The sequence below is a fragment of the Anguilla rostrata genome, chromosome 8, assembly GCF_018555375.3.
Source record: "Anguilla rostrata isolate EN2019 chromosome 8, ASM1855537v3, whole genome shotgun sequence".
Classification (NCBI taxonomy): Eukaryota; Metazoa; Chordata; class Actinopteri; order Anguilliformes; family Anguillidae; genus Anguilla; species Anguilla rostrata.
In genome coordinates this window covers 30,250,345-30,273,922 of record NC_057940.1, presented here as the reverse complement: position 1 = coordinate 30,273,922, position 23,578 = coordinate 30,250,345, and the positions used below count along the sequence as shown (strand labels likewise).

At 39.9% G+C, this 23,578-nt stretch overlaps 2 long non-coding RNA genes across 3 annotated transcripts in view; one reads left to right on the top strand and one right to left on the bottom strand.

Moving 5' to 3' along the window:
- LOC135261388 (uncharacterized) overlaps window positions 1-23,578 on the bottom strand; it is a 57,064-nt gene that overhangs the window by 10,410 nt on the left and 23,076 nt on the right. For both annotated transcript variants that reach the window (XR_010331913.1, XR_010331914.1), the window contains 2 exons: window positions 22,509-22,634; window positions 2,829-3,015 (listed from right to left, as the gene is read on the bottom strand). This is a non-coding gene — a long non-coding RNA (uncharacterized LOC135261388). The remainder of the gene's footprint in view (window positions 1-2,828; window positions 3,016-22,508; window positions 22,635-23,578) is intronic.
- On the top strand, window positions 433-23,487 carry LOC135261390 (uncharacterized). Its single transcript, XR_010331915.1, has 3 exons — window positions 433-861; window positions 10,909-11,108; window positions 22,575-23,487. It is a non-coding gene; the product is annotated as an uncharacterized LOC135261390 (long non-coding RNA).

Here is a 23,578-nt window from a genome sequence, read left to right as displayed (position 1 = left end):
GACCACAATACTACTACTACTACTACTACTAATAATAATAATAATAATAATAATAATAATTATTATTATTATTATTACGATGATGAAAAACCCTTTGAATATATTGGTGTTAACTCAATGAGTTTCAAGTCAGTCTTCTCACTCTGTTTACTATTTTTATATCATTTTCAAGTGGATTTTACCCACTGAATGCCAAAACGAAATTCAAACCTAAACAACAATAAGAAAGTCATAGACAGGCACAGACAGATTGTGAAAACCTTCCGCCATTTATTTCATTTTTTACTCTGTGGTGATTGTCTCTTATGTAATGCAGTTCTGTAATAAAATGCTTGTGGAAGGCTCTCTTCCTTGCTCTCTCTCACTCTCTCTATCTTTCTTCACCCTCTCTCTGACTTGCACACAGGACATTCGCTGAATGCTAATCGACAGCATTTCTCTGATCTGTTGGCTGAGCTATGAGCTAAAAGTCATTCATAATTCAATATCTTCCGCTCCCCATTTCCTACTCCAGATTCAAGAAGAGAGCGAGGAGAGGGAAATGTGGCCTCATCTGTAAAAACTGCACAAAAGCACAGATCTGGCCCTTGACTCTTGTGGATAAAGAAAGAGTTGAGACTAGCAGAGCATTTATATTCCAGGTAGCTCCTTGTGAATAATTAATGAGGGTATGGTTTTCTCTGAGTGGCTAGGAGAACAGTACGCCTTGGATGGCTCTCACGGAGCAAACATCAGGAAAGCTTTTGAGTGGCCATGTCTCCGATTTGGGACAGGAATGCTTGGAGAATCCTTTTCTGAATATCGACAGGGAGGTGCTAGCTCTAGCCTGGGGAGTACCAAAGAATTTCTTCCCCTTACAAAGTAAGTGAACTAGTATCCTCCCTGCTTGTAGATACCTCACTCGATAGCTTTTTAAAATCTCTGTCAGTGCCAAGACAGCTCTCTGTGAGCCTGTGTTGTCTCGAAATCATTACCGCTTGCCTTGACAGTCATGAAATAGTAAATGAAAAGCCTTACCTGAATCATACAAGAACAGTTGAAAGTACACAACTGCACACAAAACAGACACCTTCAACCTTCTGTGCCTACCACTGTTAGTGTGAACCCACGTTAATGCTTTCTCTTATGTAGGACACGTCATGCTTATAGTCAGGTCTGGCGATGGAACATCGAAATGTTTCTGAGGAATTTTACCCCTCAGCCACAATTACTGCAGATACAGCACTTTTATATGACCAAACCTGTGCTGTTCTCAAAATATGATGATAGTAAGAATGTATATAATTTTGCTATAATATCTGCATATATTTCAAAGCATTGGTCAGTTCGTGCATGAATGCTGAATAAATGTTGTGCAAACATATCATCAATTGTGCACATGTATTTTTTTTCTTCTTCAACATACAAATTTGAAATGAGTATATATATCTTGAAAAAAAATATATGAAAAAACCCCCACTGTGACACATAAATGAAACACATGAATTTTCATTCTATTTAACCAATGCACAGCTGGGAAAACATGGCCCTAGAAATGGCTTTCAACCATAGCTAATTTTTCATCAGTGAAACGTAAGTCTACAAAGGTGACTGCAGGAGATTTTCATTCATAGGACTGTATTTCTTGACTGTGTTCAGTCCTTTTCAATCTTGATTAGTTTTGTCTGACAAAAGATTTCTTTTAAAGTTCTGCAGCCCTCTTACTGCTTGTGTGGTTCCTACGGCTATGATGGATCATTTACATAACAGGAACTGGCGATAACTTTCAAAACATGTTCTTTGATATCAAAAATGAGTGAAACAAACCGACATCCTTCTAGTCATGACAATGATTGATATTAGCGTGACTCAAGGTCTGAATGAACTGACACCTTTATCACAAAGCTGATTTCACATTTGAACTTTGGGAATCTGCTTTGATTCCTCTTTACACAGTATAGAACCTGACATAGGTTTAATGCCATTTAGAACTATTTCTCATATACTGTTTCCATACATACGGGTGACAAAGTAAAACTACGCTATGGTGGATACATTTACATTCAAATCACATCTATACATATCATTTGGAATGTGACTATTCCCACTTTAAAGCAATTTACGGTAACTGCATCACTGCATAAACAATTAATTATGTTTTAACGTGTAATGTAGGTTATGAAAGGGTAATGCTAAACTATAATATTTGCGCATACATTGCTGAACTCATTAAATGTTGGTGCCACATCTTTCTTTGGCAGAAAAAGAAGGACATGTTCTAGAAAATCCAACTTTAATATGAACACAGTGCTGAGCAGATTTTGTGATGGATTAAGAATCTGTCCTTCAAACACTGCCTTCCTTGTGTGACAACAAACAACCACCACCTGCCTTAATAACTTGGTTGCAGGAAGAAAAGATGGTTGCAGGCTTTTTCCTCTAGGCCAAGCAAAATGGGAGCTTCCACCAAAGTGTGCATCCTTGCTAAATGCTGATGCTAATGCGTGCCGTAAATGCACCCCTTTGGCAGGATAAGTGACTCTATTGCGATTGGTAGGGGAGACCATCAGACTGCGGGACAACAAAGCATCGGTGAAATTAGATCCAATAAAAGTAGATTTAAATGGCCCGTGTGTCATGGACGGCGCGTATGGCCCCTTGTCCAATCAGACAAAGCGGTTCTCATCCATCACCCTGTCTTCACTATAGTCCTCACTGCTCTCTGTAAACATGTCCTATCAAGCCTAACCACCAAAGCATGAAGAGAAGCTGATGAGGGAAGAGGGGTGAGGGGTAATGCAAGAGGACGGCACTACAAAATGGGACATACCCCACTGGTCAGCACTTACCAGCGCTCAGTGGGCTAACTGCCCCTGATACTCTGTCAGACTTCGATTCCAGAAGCAGATGGCTTAGTGGACAGGGGTACTGCCCGGTGACCACAGCAGCCTAAATGTGAAGCAAGGGCTTGCCCGTCTTCATTTTCCAGGCAGATGAGGACTCAGGCTCTCGGATAACCACTGATGAGCACATCCTCTGTATTGGTCATAAACAAAATTGGGTAGCAATCAACTAACCAGTTATGACAGGTGCAATTCACAGTTAATGAGTGCTGGAGATAGTGGCACCTTGCTCTGTTGCATAGACATGCAGTTTTTTTCACATAAATGTATACTTTTATGGCAAGGAAAGGATTTCATTTTGAAGTCCTTTAAAATATATCATGCTACACACAATCTATTAATTTTAACTGAGACGTATATGGGCAAATTATTTTTACAAATCTTTAAAGAAGAGCATTAAATGCACATGTCTGTGATGCATAAAAAATGAATAACTTTTCTGTTTAGTGCATTTAGGAACTTAATGGATTCATGCTGTCAGACCTAACATTACCAAATCATTTTTAAAATGTTTCAACTGTGAAAATTACATATCCGTGGAGTACAACACGTGCAATTTTGATATTCTTAACATACTTAATATAATTATGTAAGCATTTGCCTTATTTTACTTGGATGAGTGGTATGTAGGGGTGCTTATAATTTACCCAGTATAACTTAAAATACAATGTGGCAAAAATAATTAAAGAAAACATACGGCCATTAAAAAATACGTCTGCTTAGATTTTTTTCCATCACTGCATTTATTTTGATTATTTTTAATTCATAGCTGTGCCTCAGATTTATCATGCCATCCTAATTTCTTAAACTGTTCCATTTGTTGCGCAGAGGGACTTTATACTGCATGATTTATAAGTTCTGTATTCATTTTTCACACTTTGGCATGGTAATATGTTGCTGTAATCACCCTTGGAAAACATGCTTTTGTCTGTGTTCTCATGCACTGGACCAGGTGACATGTTGGCCATTGTTTTACGTGATGCATGTGCTGCCAGCTTTGAAAATAAGGTGTATCTTTAGAGTGACTGCCTAATTACCTGCTGTGCATAATTGCTCTCGTAAATTGAGTGTTAACTTCTCTCTGACTGCAGCCATATTGAACCCACACTGCTTTAAGCCTCTTAACGCTCAGAATGTGGAAGGATCACTCAGACAAGGTTTCTGCAGCGATGAAAGAGCACGTAACTGCTAACAGATGCTAACCTCATGTTTATCATTTAAAAAGCCTCTTAACGAAAAAGGACATTTCTGAAGCGTACAACAGAGAAGGAACCACAAATCCACACGCCTTTGTAATGGGACAGCATGTGGTAATCAACAAGCTATGGCTACCAAATCAATGTAGTGAGATCGGCTCCTTTGCTCTTTTCCCATATATTGAATTTCCCACAGATTTCTGGTGGGATTTTTCATTTACATAAAATTTCAACTTTAAGTTAAGTGCTGGATGAACGGGGCAGGAAATTAGCTGAAACAAGTGGCCCAGAACTGCTTGCAGGTGGAAAGGGGATATAGTGCCAGGGGATATAATTTACCCTATGCTTTCTTACTGATCTTTGCCGTTTTGGCATTTTCCACCAGACACTATTTAACACAACACTTTCATGGCCGCTGCTTTTACTCCATGAAACCATGATCGGAACAGGGTTGTGGGGGCTGAAATATGTCCAGTACATGAATGACTGCCCCACACAGGTATTGCCCATAACAATGTCCGACAGTGCCAGAGTCAAAGCTTTTGTGACGTCCAATTTGCCGCATTTGCCAGTATTTGGTAATTACAGATGCAGTTGAATGATGTCCATTCACTGTGGTGGTGACTCGTATTCCTTTTCTTATTAGGGGATTGGGGGTGAGGCGGGGGCAGTGTGCTCGTACAATGGTCATTTGGCACAAATCCTAGATTTAATGTCAGACTTACCAATCTCAGTCTTCTCCCACTCACAGTCTGAGAATTCTATTATTAAGTGGAGAATAAGTGATATCCTCATTATGCAATAACTATCCATCCATCCATCCATTTCCTTAAACCGCTTATTCCTGGTCAGAGTTGTGGGTGGGTGGCCACAGCCTATCCCACACAGTTCTGAGAAGCAGGAATACACCGTGGACAGGTCACCAATCCATCGCAGGGCACACACACCATTCACTCACACATTCATACCCAAAGGAATTTTGATTCTCCAATTAGCGTACTGCACGTCTTTGGACTGTGGGAGAAAACCAGAGTACCCGGTGGAAGCCCATGCTGTCAAGAGAAGAACATGCAAACTCCACACAGAAAGGCCCTTGGGTTCATGAACTTGTTACCATCATGCTGCCCCAACATTATAACTCCTTCCCTTGATATACAGCTTTATGAAGAACAAAACCCTGCATTTCTATTTTTCTATTGTAAGTATTTCAGTGTGTTTTTCCTTTTACTTGGATTTCCCCCCTCCATATCCATCATTGAAATGTGATGAATATTTGGAGAACCTAATTAACTGCTGCACCTGACTTCATAAAATTTGTGAAAGCCCTGTTTCTGAGGCCACCATGGCACGAAAGAGTGTTGAGAGGTAGCTCTCTAACCTTGGCAGTAATGCAAAATTAAATTGAATTAAGCTGACCTCCTCTTGAAATGGGGATGCTTCAAGCAAAGCACTTAAAATTCAATGTTTGCCTTCCTAGGGCAGAAAATAAAAGGGTTTCTGAAATTCAAAGACTGTATATTCCTCTCATTATGCTAAAAAAAAGGCCCTGTCGCCTCCCTTTTCCCACTTTTTATAAATGTAATTTTAACATTAAAAAACCGAGTTCAGTGTTGCAATTTTTATGTGCACATTAGCATCAGCAAGGTGACAGGACTCCAGCTGCTACCTGCGTTCATCTTGATTTGGGTGTAGAACTACAGTATATTCTTGACATGTTTCGGCATGTAGAGAGAGTAACCTGGAGCTACGGTGATGTACCATTAGCATGGTGGCCCAGCTGATAGCCTATGTTGTTTAACAGTATTGAATCAGAATGCAGACCATAAACATTTGATAAAAAATGCAAATGTAACACCGAGGTAAATGTAACACTTCCTGTAATGTCCGTACCGCACAGTTCTGCCTGCAGAGTACACGAACAGGTGTAACACAGCACAGATGAATTCATGTAGCATGTGGTGGTTGCATGTACAGTGTGATTACGCAGGTCATAAACAGAAGGGCAAGCACTACACTGTGTGGCAATCTGCTTATGCATTAGTTACATGCTACAATAACTACCTGTAAAATTGCACCAACAAATATATTGTGGGAAAATGTGTGCAGCTGAAAACTACACTCTTACCGTAACAGTGCCAAGTTAAAATTACGGCTGCCCCCAGTGAACAGGCACATCTCTCAGAGTACACAATGTGCCTGGTTAATTAATCATGACCAGACCGGGCGTCTGGCTCCGGCTTCAAAACGGCACGGTTCGGGCAGAGTGAACCACTCACACTGAAGAGGAACAGACAGAGGGCAGAATAGGAAACCTTTAAGATGAGTTTAATAGATGATAAAAGGTCCCCATTAGAATGTAAGGAATGGTTTCTAAAACTGAGGGAGTAAACCAAGGGTTTCATCAGTGTTGAATTCCTTTGTCATTCCTTTGACCTATATGAATGAGCCTTGTATTAATACATTATTACTGGAGAGGAGTGATTATTATTATTATTATTATTATTATTATTTTTATTAATGATAAAAAATATTATGAATCAATTTGTTTATTTATTTTTGGAAGTGTTTCTGAAAATAATGAGGGAGAACTTGATGTGCTGTATAGTGCCCCCCCAAACTTCCACTCAATACACCACTTTCCAGCACTGCTACAGTGATAATGATCTTTGAAGTGCTAATTTGGATGGAAGTTCCGCATGTACGAATTAATCAGGGTTTCTTCCTGGGAAACAGAGAAGGAATCCCCAGCAAGGCACATCTTGCTGACAAAAGAACAAGAAGCAAGAGAGGGTCTCCTGGGTGGAGTGAACCATAGGAGGCTGAGCCAGGTGCAGAGTGCAGTGTGACCAGATTTATTAACACTAAAAGAGTCAGACTTTCTGAATGCCTTGAAGAGCCAGAGTGTGATGAAAAACAAAAGCCACTTTTAAACTACAGGAATGCTCACGTTAAAAACGAGCACATTAATATGTTCTATATTTGTGTTGCTAAAACAAAATTTTAATAACCAGAACAAAGTTTTAAAATAACCAGAACAAAGTTTTTAAATGACAAATTAAACTATGCATAATGCACTAAAGCTAAATCATTATAACGTTTCCCAAACCATTTAATATAGGGCCACTTTTCATATAAAGCACAACCCTTCAGTGTAAGGGATTTTATTTCACTCCCAATATAAATAAATAAATGCATTTATTTATAAATAATGCATTTCAGTTCATTGGTCTGCAAAATAATATGTCCAAATTTTTTAGCATGCAATGAAATCACCGACATGCCGTCTATTGGCTTTTATTGATCTATTTAAAGCAAAACACTTGGTGTAGCCGTTTTGTGCAGCACCTTGCACATCTCATGTGATCTGTGTAATAAAGGCTGTGCATTACCTACTGCAGGTTGTGAGAACTTCAGGTTTCACCCCCCTCCTCTCTTTCTCTCACTCACACACACACACACACACACACACAGGAACAGTGAATGAGAGAGGCAGGATCCACAAATGATGGCCAATCCGCCAGCCCATCTGCTCTCTGGTGCATTATTGATCCAGTTCTCATCAGAGCGAAAGATACTGAGGTCCAGGTAGCTTCGCATTCCCTGGGTTCTCAGTGTCATTGGACAGCACAGCAGACCTCTGTTTTCAACAGGCCATAATGGCACCTCTCCATTTCACACAATCTGCTTGGGCAAGGCCTGGAACAGTGTGCCCTCATTGTCTTCTATGCGTATGCATCATGGGAGTTCGTATTCTTTCACTGAAGAGTCCAGAGCCCGTCCAAATCATAAAAATCATTCGCACGAACATTAAAAAAAACTCTCCTTGGTCATGTGCATTTGTATCACGCATGGAGGAATGTTCTGCACATGAGATGGTGTAGATGATTGTGCAATATCCCACATATTTATAGTGCCTGTCATAATGTGAAGTGCATTAGTGATGGCTTAAAGAAGCTGTGATTGCCACAAGATTACAGAGAAGCCATTGGTATGCTAAGCTGACAGATGCTCTGGTACGCACTCTGAAAATATAATGCCTTTGTTGGCAATACAGTGACATACGATTGATGAGTGTATGACAAGATCATGTATTCCCCTCTCCTAACCTGCCACAGACTTAGGGTAGGGGGCTGTTGGATGTTGCATGGCAGTTCCTGTGCAAAATGTAGGTATAGCTAACAAAAATTGATGGTGGAGAGATAAGAATTTGCATCATACTATATGACAATATAGGTACTTAATAAAATAGGCACTTCCTCTTTATTTAACATCCAATCATTTGATAATGATTTAATTTACTGCGTCGTAAGTGCTGGACACGTGTATAGTTTGTATGATAGTTCTCTGCTTTAAAAGAGAATAATGGTGTATTTTCTTAACAATTACCCGGCAATTGGAGTCACTGTATTCCATTAATTATGCAACAAATGGATGTATGTGTGTACATGTTTAATAATGTTGGCTGTGTGGCCTAGTGGAAACTGTAACCAGAAGGCTTCATGTTTTATTCCAAAGCGGGCCTGGCCTTTGGCAGAGTGAGTTATGTAGCCTGAATCATTTATAAAAACCTTTCTAAAGAAAAAACAGAATTATATGCGAACCATCGAGAACAGAAATATTTTAAAAAGTAAAAAAATAAAATAATAACACAAATAAAGATACTACTTAATGCAGCTCATGTAAGGAGCGCCCTTGTTATGCGCTGAGATGCTGTGCGGTTCCTAGCCAGAGCAAGAGCTTCAGGCCTCTTTGATGTATTTCTGTCCCACATAGCCTGTGAAATTGCGTGTTGTTCAATTTAACATTGAAAATCGACATTTCAGGACTAGCGAGCCACGCTTTGCGACGGGGAGGACATTTGCATGAAGTGATGAGGGCCGTTGAGCTTGACCGCTCTGCACGCGGGGAAGATGCCGGGCAAGTCTCTGCCAGAGCGTGCGGCCACCCCGACCACATTTCGATATTGTGACACTCTCGCTCTGTTCCAATGACAGGAGTCTCTCTGGTGTACCATTCATTATGAAAAAGAGCCCCCTGGGTGCTCCGCACGTTAAATCAAGACCTCTGCATTTATGAAATGTGTCACCACGGAACAATCGCTGGCTGAGCAGGCTGGTGGGGGATTCCTCACGGGTTCCTCCCCCCCCCGGTCTCAGTCTGGCTGAATTTCCTGTTATGAGTGACATCTGAGCGGTTTCTTCATTTATTTTAATTGCAATCTCTATAGATAATTATATGAGTGGCAGAAATCAACAATATTAGTGGAAGAAAAATGTCAAATCATATTCTCCTTATGAGCACACACATACTGTACACTGCCAATGAACAATCTTATTGCGCATTGTCATAATTGTTGCATATGCATTGTGTATTACCAATAGGTATCAAATGTAAATCAGCTTTGGTGAATTAGAACGATTTTGCAAATAAAAGAAAAATAAAATGACATACAGTAAATGAACATTAAGTCCATGGTAACAAGCACTCACAACAATAACCAAATGTTGTAGCAATGCTGTGTTGTTGGATTTGTGTTTCTGGACTTCCATTGCAATTTAAATGAACACTATTCGACTCACATCTCCGCCCATTCATTTATCAAGATGTGTTAAATGATAACAAAAGTAATTTTACCAGAAACTTCTACTCCAAAATCTGAAAGCTGATTGATGAAAAATATGTCTAGGGTGTGGTGCAGGGAGCAGGGGTGGTGTCCACCAGGGGCAGCACTGACCCCACACACAGATGAGCCCACAGCTGAAATGCATTTTACTCACTACAGCTGTGGCCCATTACCTAATCACTGGACCTAATAAAAGGCCTGGTGCATATGCCTAAAGGGAGCAGCAGCTATGGGAGCTCAGGTACGGACAGTGTTGTGTGTTGGTGCCAGTTTTTTGTTTTTGGTTCATCTTTGTCTTGTTTGGTTGCTTGATTGGTCTTTTTCATGTTTTGCTGGATTTCTGTTACATTTATGTTTTGGAGTAGTAAAACGTGGCACGCTGAACTGTTAAGCTGTTTTCGTCCTGTCTTTCTCTACGTTATCAGTGGTCACCCTGTGGGCAATGTTTCCCACCCTCCACAGAAATGCTACACAATGTTTCCGAAATTATTTAATGTAACTTGGCTCTGTGTTTTTTTTTTTTTTTTTTTCCCAGCTTACCATCTGAAGAGAATGTGATCATTCAAAGATTGTCACATCAAAAAATGATCTCACAGTCTTTGAAATTATTTATTTTTGTACTGTGTTATGAATAACTCCATCCACCCATTATCTATCCCGCTTAACAAGACAGAGCAAAAATAGCAATAGCAAGGCAGAAACCACTGCTAACCAAGAGAAATATCAACGCTCGTCTAACATATGCAGAAAAGCACCTAAATGATCACTAAGCCTTTTGGGATAATGTTTAGTAATCTGCCCTTGAGATGAAGCTGAACAGTGCAGGCTCCGTATTGGTAAAGGTACCATTTCAGCACATGTATTGTCAAGATCTAAACAATACCCATCCCTAGTCATGAGATGATATTATGTGGGGTTTTCATGTGAAATGATAGAGAATGCACTTCAGACATAGAAATGAGTTTCCCAAAAATTTTATACAGCTGTAAAAGCAATAGTTTCATTTTGTTTGCAATTATTGGTTAGCACTTTCTTATAAGTCTGTTTTGCCTGTGTATCTGAGTATCCTGCAATCGCCTACTACTTTAATCAGATGTTGTTATTAGCAGATGTAGCTCTATGGCACACACACTGCTGTGACATCACGGTTGGTGTGTGGTCCAGTCATGTGTTAACCGAAATGTTTGTTTTGTCACTTAACTTTCAGAGAACATCATGGCATTCAGCATAAGTCAAAGACAAAGAGAGGAAGGCAAGAAGGGGTACGAAACAGAATGGCGTGGGGCTGCTGGTCGCTGCATGAGCAAGCACAAGTCACATCTTTGATTGGGAAGGTCAACCTGGGACCACTGTTGTTTTCCCCCCGAGTCTGCAATGGGCCTACTTTATGCTAAATTCCTGACCGAGGTATGTTTCATCGTTTTTACAGTGACATGGTTTGATGAGTCTGAAGCAGACACCAATGTTGGCCTGGAAGGTTTCACAGTCATAAGGGTAGACAGGACCGGCATCATGGGGAAGGTAAAACTCCTGCTGGTGCACTAACATCAGGGAACATTTGCACCCCAGATGTGGAACTGCTCACACTGTCTGCTTGTGCCTTTTATTCTCCGAAGAGAATTCTCTACTGTGGTGCTTAGCTGTATTTACAGTACATTCCACCAAGTGCTAACATCAAGGCAGCCTCCAAGCTAGTAGCACAGCATTCACAAGCTATGCTCCGCCACTACCCCGATGCCCCAGTGTTTATTCTGGAGGAATAAAGCCAGCATTGGAATCACCGCACATTGCCAATCATCTGGATAGCTAATCCGCTTCATACAGCCCTTGGTATTAGTCTATTAGTAGAGCCACATATTATGCAGATCTGGAAATCTATCTAGATTCATGCTTGTAGCACACAACCTGCAGTCAAGAAACAGAAACATCAGTGCTAGTACAACAGTGTTTACACTGGATTTATGAAAACTTCATTTCAATTGTGTGCCCCCCCCAAGCAAAACAGGGGGGCACGCAGTTGAAATGAACAACAAAATAGTTTGAAGCAACAGGAGATGAGAGCTGCCTCACTGGATAAGGGAATGAAACCCTGGATATCTACCCAACAACAGAGTAACATTACAACAATATTAAGAAGCCTGGCCTCTTAGTAAGCTAATTCTATCCTGGACTACCCTGCCCATCCATTCTACATGAAGTTTGAAATGTTTCCTTTATGTCGTCAATACAAGGTGCTCAAATTTAGAATATGGCCAGAGTCTCTTTTGTGGTGGTAGCCATAAATAGACTGAATATACTAATGCTATAAGCTGTCTTAACACCGTAAACCCGGATGATGCCAGTTGGTGTCATAAAGCACTCTTTAATCTCCATCAAATAACTCTTATGTCTGAACGTAGGATCTTTTATTATGCACTGGAGACTTGTCACTCAAATATGTCAAATCAACTGACATTAAAACCAGGATTGCATTTGAAAACTATGCCTACATTTCCTGAACCAATGTGTATGGGGGATTGGAGAAAGAAGCATACATGCAGAAGTGATTAAAGGTTTTTGCTCTTGAGCATTGTTTGAGTCCTTTCTATCTTCATTTTTCTCGTGCCAAAATAAGTCAAATTTAGAGGGACAGTTCACCCAAATTGCATAGGTCTATAATAATTGTCCAAGGGCAGTAGTAGTTTCCATACACTAGCCCTGCTGGTTCTGCTTCTGTGCTGCAGCTAATAATGCATGTCTGGAGTCTGATTCAGACACAGCACAGTCGTTTAGAGATAAGGGCATGTCCTTGAATTTCTGTCACTGCAAAATTCAAATGACTTTGAGAAGAAAATCATGTTTGATAATGCTCTTGTATGCTACCTACATAAAAGAGGACATGTCGATGATGTGAGTGTGTTTGTCTATGGGCAGGGGACCTTGCCTGGAATTACTATTTAACACAATACCTGGGAATTCCAAGGGAGGTAGCAGGCCCTAAAGACTTCCACTGATAGGGTATTTAGCCTGGCAAACATTTTGAGTGCGACAATCTAACTGACAGGAGGCAACTTAGGAAATTACCTACAATGCAATATTCAGGCAAATGTAACATTAAAAGGCCATTTAAAAAAATAAAATTAAAATTAAGGCATTGCGTAAAATCCAACGCAGTGCCTTGCTAGCAGTAATAATGTGCATTATGAATTACAGGCTTCCAACAGCATTAAGCAAATAGACAGAATGTTAGTATAATAGGAAAGAAACCTTGCGACAATACAATGATGTCATTCTGCTGGACAGGTAATACAGCTTTGGTGTTATGACACTTTTACTGCTATGCTTTTGGTCCCCTGTGGCAACAAGCAAGATTAATAAAGCACAAAATTAAGTGGCTTGATATGCACTTTGTTGATGCATATAGGACAAATGTAGTCACACATAATGCAGTAAAAACAATTAAATTACTAATTACTTTGCTTTTAAAGAACACCTCCACAACAAAATGTCCAGAAATACTCTATAAGAATTTGTCCTCAGCTCAGACAGGCACAATTAGTCCACAAGGCATTTGTCGTCTCCTTCTACCCAAATGTGGAATGATTTCAATGCGAACCCTAATTGTTTGAAGCAATGTCACGCTGGAACGCATTACCAAACGTGAAAACTCTAGAAAGTAATAAAGTAATAAAGTAATAAAGTAATAAAAAACTTCTGAAACATCATGGATTTCTCTCAAATTAATGGGATTTATTAATGGGATAGTCACTTTGTGCAAGATGTGAAGAGTCTCGGGTATAAGGTAGTAATGTACCAAATCCGATGGACAGATACAAATTAGCAGCAATAATGTAGCCTAAAAGAATAGGCCACAATACGTGAATTCAACAAGTCCTCTGTTTGTGTACATACATGCTGTACAAGACCAATAACTTGCAAGACATGTAGCCAGTACAAAATACAGCCATCAGTGGTCAGTTTCACATAATTTCCAGTGTTGCACCAGAATGGAAGAAGGCAATCGTTACGAGCAGTGATACAAAGTTAACTATGCAATCATGATATCAAAAATATTAGCTGCATGTATTCGTAGCTGTAAGGGCTACAGATCCCTTGTAGGAGAATCAGCATACAGGTAATGGAAACTGACAACCAGAATATACTGTACCAAACAGTCCCGTTCTTGATGGTATTTCTCCCAAAGGGAATCAGCAACGAAAATGGTATGTAAATCCGAAGAATGCAAATTGATTGGGTTAGACTTCCTCAGGGATTATATAAGTGTTGGCCACATTGATAGGAGTCTAAAAAATCAAGATAGTCAGTTGGTGCTAACAATTCTAGCTACCCAAACACTAGTCCAGGACTTTGCAGTAGCACATGTTTCTAATCATGTTAAATTTTTTTTCATATCAGACCAACATCATTTGATGTTGAAAATACAATTTCAATCCATGGAGAGCATGTCTTCCATCACATAAACAGTCACATCAACATCAGCGCTGAAAATGATCCGTTTCTTTCTCACAAACCAGCCATTTGCTGGCTAGCAATGCTTCAGTGCTCCCAACAACCAGACAGAAGGATTTCAAATAAAATTCTCTCACCACTACCAAGCAAGGAGGATATAAAAATATGCATGGGTTGCACAGCTGGCCATTCCATTTTAAATGAACAAATGCTTAAATAGCGCTCTCTTCCTTTGACTGGTGGACCATATGGCAGGCACAGCTGAGTTGAGTTTGGCAACAGTAGCCGACTAACACAAAAGTTGATGTCATTAAAAGGATGGACGCCAGCTCTAAACCACCCAGGAAGTAGCCTTTTCAGCAGCTATTGTTAGAGAAATAATTCTTTGAGCACAATTCTGTGCAGTAGCATGCAAAACAGCCCAGGTGATAAGCATCAATACACTGATTGTTGATTTAAAAAGGTGCTCCATTGGTTGTGTACGCATGTGATTGGATGGTTATGAGAAACTGTGTTCTGTGTATCTGAGTTTGTGATTGCTGAGGTCGACCATTGGTCGGCGCAGCAAGAGTTTCCTGATTTAACTTGCTCTGCGCATTCCATGTGCTTCGCTCATTTGGGTGAGCAATCTTATGATATGCCATCTTTTCTTTGGTGCATCGCCTCGTGTCTTGCTAATCTTTTTTAGGTCAGTTATAGATCTTTTAATTTAGCAGACATTATTTATTTTAGCTGTGATTTCCTCCCATACAGATTTTCTTATCACAGGAACAACATGCATCTGAAATATCGCCACTGCATTTAAATGAACTTGCTGCAACTGTGCTCATTTACATGACTAATCTTAGTAAATACCCTGCTAAATTTAAAACATGCGGCAGCACTGTATTTTTCTCGGCCCTGATGGTAATTTGCAGCATGCTTAGTAAATATGGTCCTTAGTGTGTGCATTTGTTGTTTCAAAAACCCAGCAGACCAATAAACAAAATTCAGTCTGACAGATGTGATCGCTACAATGTTAAAAGTATACAGGCAATTAGGCAAAGGTCACCTGCTTGGCCTTTGCTGTAAATGTCTGCACTGTGCTCATTAAATCGAACTGTATTTTACCAGTTGATGGGCATATTAGACAGTTCCTCACTCATTCAGTAAATCATGTGCAATTGTGACGTGCAGATGTTTTATCCATTTCAGTTTTGAGAGCACCATTATATATCTGAGTGCTACTTTCAGGGAAAACATGGGTTCCTCTATCCTTGGGGAAATGAATTCCTCTTGCTAACTTGTTGTGACCTCCATTATGAAAAATACTGTTCAATTTGAAGTCCATTTAAGCCATTTACTGTCTTGCACAAACTCAGGCTCATACTTGTTTCTACTCGCTCCAAGTTCCTCAAAGCAGCGATGTGCAAAAATAAATTCTTACAATTCATCGGGTCCTCCTGCCTTTCGAGGGTGCCGCTTGGCTTGAAATCCCTCCACCTGTCTGCTGTCTGCACTTTTGCACTTGGTTGATGACATGATGTAGACAAGAGAAATTGATAGTACCTCAGTCCTACTCAATTTAAGAAACAAGTCCCTGTATCTTTTCTCTCCTTGGATGTTTTATTATTTTCCTTTTTTCAAATTTTATCCGGCTGTATTTAGCACGACAACATATTTTTCTCAGCATGTATAGCAAGGGAACTCACCACAACAAGGTGCTGTGGATTTACATAAGGTCCTCTACATCGCTCACTCCTCTCACTATAATTCTACATGGAGGACATTCATATGTAAGGAATAATCCATGAAGGGCTGTCCTGTTGTTGGCAAATAATACATGACAGGGGTGTTGATGCAGCTGAGGTGAAGCCTCACCTTTATTCTGCTTATACAATGGTTACCAACAATGATTATACATTAGTTACTTTTATCTTTATTCATTTTTATTGACTTAATCATTTGAAATTGAAATATGCTTCCATAGTCCTTGGGCCTATTATTTTACCGTTGTCAAGCAAAACTCTGGTTTAGTTAAGCAAAAACCTTTCATTGTTAATTCTCTGAAAACAATGATTCTATCCGGAAAAAAAAATGTTGCTTAGTCTTGCTTTTTAAAATGGTTTGGTCAGGCAGTGTAGACATAGCATTTTTCTAGTCCCTCTCAACAGGTTACAATGCAGACTAGTTTTATGCTAAGTTTGCCGTTACGCATGTTACCTAGTTAACATTAAAATTCACTTGGGTTTTAGGTCAAAATGGTCACAGGGCATGATTGTTATCTTGGTTGGCTAGCTAGCCAGTTACTGAATAATAATCAAAACAGTGGCTAAACTACAAATGCAATCATTCACAAAGATATGGAACAAAATGCATCCCATAGCCTAGCATGAGTTAAATATGGAACGCCTCTTCTACTTTCCATATACAGGACAATTCTGAATTTTACAGGACAGGAAACCCTATATCAAGCAATATGCTGTAGTAACTTGCTAACTTTACTTTCTACTCTTTCATAGGCAAGAAGTCTATTATGCTTGAGTTGACAGTGGCTGGACACATCCCTTAACACTGCTGCAAGTATGATTTGTAACAGCTGGCCAGTTTTAGCAATTTATGTCAAATAATTACCATTGTCTATGTTTGTTTTATCAAGTCAGACCATTGATGCAAATTAATTTAGAACCGTGATTCAGCTTTTGCCTGTGGTGCTTCATAGCTGGCCATTTATTGAAAATTAATGCACATACTTGGACCAAGCGGCCAAAACCAGACTTCGTTTTTGAAGCTCATTTCCTGGTGTTGTAGTTCCTGGTTGCTCACTAGCGCCACTACGGATGGCTCCAGTATAGGTGTTTGCATATCCGGTTTCCATGTAAGTCTACGGTACAAATGCGATAAAAATACAAAGTCAATAATTTTTTCTCAGAAGAACAAATAGTCATAATAGGTGTATTTTATTGGTCTTATGACTGTCCATGGGTCGATTTCATGATTTATTGCGTCATTTGGGCACAGTGCCAATATTTGTTCTGGACCAATGAGGTACAGCTTGCGTCACTTCCGGATTACTGCGGAGGACTGAGCTATAGTAGGGGCTACAGTCTATGGTCACTGGGGTGGGCGGTGGCGTCTCTTGGCCTTGACATTGCGGCGCCGGCTACGGTCCGCCTGTGCTAAGTCTGAAAATGCAAGCATCCCATTTCGTGGTGATTTAATTATGGCGTGTGCTATTTACAGCTGCACTAGACGACCATAAAATAATCCTCCTCTTAAGTTTTTCGGTAGCCGAGTCATTTTTACTATTTCCTTTAGCCTACTTAACCAAATAATTAGTTGGCAGAAAGCGTAATCAGCTTGCTATATTTGGTAGTCCAGTAGTAGCCTATGCTAAAACAGTTCGCAACTTCGGCTACCAAGCCATTTGACTAGCTAGCTAACCTTAACCGGTAAACATTCAATCTGTCAGACGTGTTTGGCGGCTTGTCAGTCGTGTACATTCCGTAAATGTCTACCTGGGCCATGCTTCAAGCATGTGACAAAGCTACTATAATCCCGATTTTGGGATAAACACTTTTTCAGTTTCACGAAGCGAATTAAGAGTCTCAAGGTTCATTTGCTGAAATCACACACACAGAATTTAACGAAATTAACCATCTTGGCATTTAGAAAGGAATATGTTTTTTAGCATTTAAGAGACCGACAAGCTAGGCATTTAAGACAGTGGTTCTCAGAATCGGTTCTGGGGGCTCCTTGCGTATATTGGCTTTTCTCCATTGGTTTTGATGATTTACAAGAAAAAAACGATAGCCTAATAATAATTAGAAATTCAACGTAGGCTACATTATTTTTGTCTTCATGCACCAGGTGGAAAACTTGCTGTACAAAGTGCGTTGTCATATTTACACGCCTGCAGATCAGTTATTAAAATACTTGGTAGATTTGTTAATAACCGCTGACAGTGTTAATTTTTATTCGGTAGAAAGTGATTTGCGAACGATCGGTCAGCTAGCGTCACCCAGCAAGTGAACACCACAAACGGCGATGGAGTAGCTAGTAGTAGCAGTTACTGGCTCATTAACTGACTGGCGAAAACCTACGACGATAACTTGCTCGGTTAACAGCAGATCTACCAGACAGTTATACGAAAATTAGCCTAGTCAAATCACCAGTAGCCTACACATCTCCGATTGATTGACCATCAGTGTAGTCAATGTTCTTCCCCTGTGGTTCATATTGCTAATGCGTGAGCTAACCACGGATAGCCTACCTAGCTCACTGGCAAGCTGATATGCTAGTTAAGCATATTCGTTTTGCTGAGAAACATGAATTGAAGATAACTGAACATAGCCTAATTGTATTTTTAATGTCATACATATAACGTGATTACATGACAGTACAGTCACGGATGGAAATTAAACTCCGTAAACATCTGATAATATATTTTAAAACATAACGGCAGACAGTCAGCTAGCCTCGTTCAGGTTGATGGGCTTTTCCGCACCGGACTGTCAATCAAATTGTAAAAATCACAGAGCGGCTTTTAAACTCTGTGGTTTTGGCTCCAACTCCAAAATGGCCGCGCCCGCCATTGAGCTTCAAAACGTATTTTCGGAGACCCACGGAGAGTCAATGGGTGACGTCACAGTAGCTTTGTCCATATTTTTTACAGTCTCTGACTTGGACCAATCAGAGCTGAGTATTTAGCCAAACTGTTGTATAAATGCATATTTTTTTGAGCACATTTGCCAGGCACGCGCTGCACCAGAAAGACAAAAACAAAAAGGATTAAAAGATGTGAGTCATAATGATTTATTGACTTTAAATATTGACAAAATTATGGAATGTGTATGGCATATTTGGCCATTTTCCCAGCTGATGGGAAGACAAAGATTCCTCGGCAAGCTGCCAGAAATGATATAGAGCAGGGACAATCTTGCAGTAAGGCAATTAAACAAGGAAGAAATTTGTGCTGGAAAAAAAGCATAATAAAAATGAATAAATAGGTAAAATGAGAAAAGCATTTTGAAAGATATCTTGGATCGATTCATCTGTGAAATAACCTTAAAAGGCCTTCGGAAATCCATACTAAGCACAATCTCTAAGACTTTTACCATGAATCCTTACACACACATTTGCCCCAGCATGGCTCTAACTGACAAATCCTGGCCTCAAACCTGGAATGACATGCATCAATCCATCTGGTTTATTTTTGTCCTTCAAGGCAAACATACAGTACATGGAGTTCACCCTCTCGAGTGAAAAAAGGTGGAGACACAAGCAATTTTTCTCTAAATAGCTTCTATTGTGTATCACTTTCATTATGTTATCAATCAGTTTGTGCCTGCTACAGACTGCGACAATGGGTATGTTCCTTGCTGCTTGCCTGCGGTGTGTGTGGAATAATGGAGTCTCAAAAAGCCAGCCATTCAATTACCCATAGTGCTCTGGAAATAACCCGAGTGTGTGCCATAGACCAAGCGCCATCTCAGACTTACACTGTGTAATGGTCTTCAGTAAAGAGGTTCATTTGGGTCCTACAAGCATTTAGGATGAATTACAGCATGCCAGCTACCTATATCACGTACCAAGTCAAGGCAAGTTTAAATATGCTTAAGAACAGCATGCAATGCAGGATAAACTATTTCCGTGCACAGCGGGATATTGTCTTGCTGGATGATAAACGTCCTGTTCATGTTGGGAGAGATATACATTAGATTAGGTGCACTTTGTAACCCATCAAAATAAATTAGCAATTGTGTTCAGCTTAACTGTTCATACAGCACTGTAAAAAAGAAAAGAAAAACTTAAATAGTACATACTTGCTTGTGGGCTGAGCTGTATTATCATAGCAAATAAAAGTAACAAATGTATGTTTTGTCAATGTGTAAAATAAATTATTGGAATCAGTATTGAAGATTTCAACAGCTGAATTTGTTTTGAACTAATTTTCATCCCAATTTTCACCCTGTGAAGCATGATGCTACGAACATTTCTGGATATTTTTACAGCCCTGGTATCCACCCAGTTGTTTACAATTTTAATAGTTCCTGCTGTCTAATTTAGATGAATACCCTGGCATTTTGCCTTGTGAAGGAGAGGCAGTCATCGATGCCGCCATCCACTGCATTCGTATACATTTGCAAGCACCATCATCTAGGAGTTTAATTTTGGTGGGCTACAAGGAAATTAATTTCTTCAATGTTCTGATATTCTGAAGTGAACAAAGTAAAATCACATGTGTATGCTAACTGTCCCAGATCAACTGCTGGCTTATTATATTAGGCCAGATATGGAACAGTGGATACCCATTGAAGACATTCATTGTACCACGCACTCATGCCTGTTCTCTAGTCACTTTCCATGTATATATTTTTTTCTTTCTTATGCTTTAATGGTTTTGAGTGGCATGCCATGCTAGCCATCAGTGAGTCAGTGCTTTGTGGAAAGTGCAGCATCACTGAGTAGAAGCCACATAGATCTCACTGAGAGCATGCTACAGCAGGTGGGCTAGCTTGATCCAGTACTACATGCTCTACTGGCACAGAATCCGGCTGCAGTGACAGCATCAGCTGCCAAGGCAGATTAGCCACATCCTGAAGAGTAATTACCCTCAGCACACATAATCCAGTTGTGTTATTTCTTTTAGTTTTTTTTTAGTTTTTTAATAAATATGATTTGTCCTTATATAATGTTTGTAAGAAATTATTCACATTGCACATGTTGTCTTTACTCTGCTGTAGTGAGCTATTTACTTAAATTATTTTTAAAGATAAATCACTGTATATCAAATGCTGAAAGTCAAAGTAAAGTGAAGAACATTTCATGTGACTTTCCTTCTTTGTGTAAAAATGTGATGTTGAGTAGTAAAGTGGACTGAGTGAGAGGAAGACTTCTGCAGATCTCAAAGAGCAAGTGCTTTAAGGAGCTGCTTGCGTCACATGGCCAGTGTTGGTTCTGCATTTCAACCCCAGAAGTTAAACAGCGGCACAATTTTCCTTTTCTGCTCACGTCGATATTCCATTATTAATGTGCAATCCAGGAAGGGGAGCTGTCTGCAGATCAGATGACTGAATTGGGAGAAAACTCTTCACTTATTGATAAGCTGTCTTCACATTCTAATTGTATGTCATCTCTGTAAGTGAAAATTTTGTCCTGAGTTGGCAGGAACTTTTAAAAAGAGAAAAGCAGAACAGGAAGAAAAACAGGGCATCCTTCCCCAGAGTTACATTACATTACATTACAGGCATTTAGCAGACGCTCTTATCCAGAGCGACTTACACAACTTTTTACATAGCACTTTACATTGTATCCATTTATACAGCTGGATATATACTGAAGCAATGCAGGTTAAGTACCTTGCTCAAGGGTACAACGGCAGTGTCCTTACCCGGGATTCGAACCTGCGACCTTTCGGTTACAAGCGCAGTTCCTTACCCACTGTGCCACACTCCGTCCGTCCGAGTTAACATTGTGTCAAATCTCTGCAGACTCCAAAGCTTAGTTCTGCTGTTTCCTTCTCAATCCGGAATATTCCATTCTAACTGGAGTCTGTGTGCTCATCTGTGTCATTGAGCATTCATAGTTTACTGCTTACTGCCATCTATAAAATCATTTTTAACCTCCCCACGAATGTGTTTAATAAATTCCGGATATTGTGCTCTCAGGATTATCTCTGTGTCCTGATCGACTGCAAAATTTCTGTTTGTTTCAGTCCTCAGTCAAACCTGAACAATGTTTATGAAACCACAAAATGTTGTACCGCATCACATCCTGCCATAGTGGTTGTGAAAATATGACTTTGCATGACTGCACCTGATTTGTGTGTTTATGTACTCCTCTTCTGTCTCTGAAGAGCTGAGCCACCAACAACCAAGATCTAGAAGGTTCTCAGGTCTGACTGGGGTCCAGTTCTCAATGCATTTCTATCTGCTCTTTCCCAGTAATATTTTGCAATTGTGTACATTTACTGTGTCCGAAACACCTCTGAATAAATTTAATGTTACATTAACACAGCAGTCCATATCACTTGTTGAACAAAGAGCCATTAAAACGGGTCAATACATATCTGTTTTTTTGGATGATGGGGTTTTTGAATTTAAATGCAAGCCCCTGTTGACAGATAACCAAATTAAACTGTCACACACAGATTACACTGGAGCATAATTAGTGGATCTGTGCCATGGATCGGATTGCATGGAAATTCATTCATTTGTTGTGATTCACTGCTTCATGAATCATCCATAAGGCGTTTTTGCCACATTAATAGAACAATATGAAAAGATGGTATATCTTCTTATTTCAGAAAGCTGACTTAATTGCTTATCTTGCTTTGACAAAATTGAGATATTCACTTATCCGGAGGAAATTACCAACCTGTCTGTCTATTCTCGTGAATGTCCATCCATCCATGCATTATCTATACCCGCTTGGCCTGGGCAGGGTCGCAGGAGGTGCTGGAGCTTATCTCAGTGTGCGCTGGGTGAGAGGCAGGAATACACCCTGGACATGAAGAACAAACTTGATTGGTGAAATAAAGCCAGATGAACAGGCAGAGCCACAGTATTTGCCCTCCACTGTCCACCCCTGTTGCTACCAGACAACAATCAGCTAAACAGCCTTCATTATGCATGAGAAGCCAATGGAGAACTTTAGCTTGTTCACAATGACTCCCCTCCATACAGCTTGAGCTACAGATTCCACTTGCATTTGTGGTGTGGAGTTAATTCAAAGTATTTTTAAAAATGTGTATTTGTTTATTTGAATGTATCAACCATTAGGAGAAAATAAGAAATAATTATACAATGTCTGTCTGAGAGGGGTGAGTGAGACCGCAAAGCTATTGTTTTCAAAAGGGAAAGAGCCATGAACAGCAGTCATCAACCTCCAGCATGCACTGGGGCCTTCAGAGACGCTGGACAGAGGGCTCATTCATGGCCACAGTTTCCCTGCAGTTTACCCGGCTTGAATGAGTAATCAGCCCAACTGCTCTGCCTGAACCCAGAGGAAACTGCCAAGAATCACCTAATGAAGAGAAACCACCCTGTTGTGCTCTTGTGCCATCACGCCACATACGAAGACTCCAAACTGCGGCCGATTTCAACTGCTTCAGGCCGAGGGACTCTAACTCTCCCTTAATCTCCAGTTAGAATTTGTTTTGCAGACTTTAAGGATTCGTTATTTTTCTTCTTTATGAGTTTGTCTTTTTTTGTGTGTGTTGACAATTGTTCTTCCTATTTCCCCTATAATGGAATGTAATAAATACAGTTTTCAGGCTTCCGACAGAGCTTGGCCTCAATGTATTAATGTTATTCTGCACACATTTATGTCAATCATTTTATGGTACAAATAATGTAGAGATAGAGGGAATATACATACATTCACTACAAGGGGACAAGTGGATCCAAACCATGCAAGGAAAATGTCCCCAGCAGCATTACAGAGCC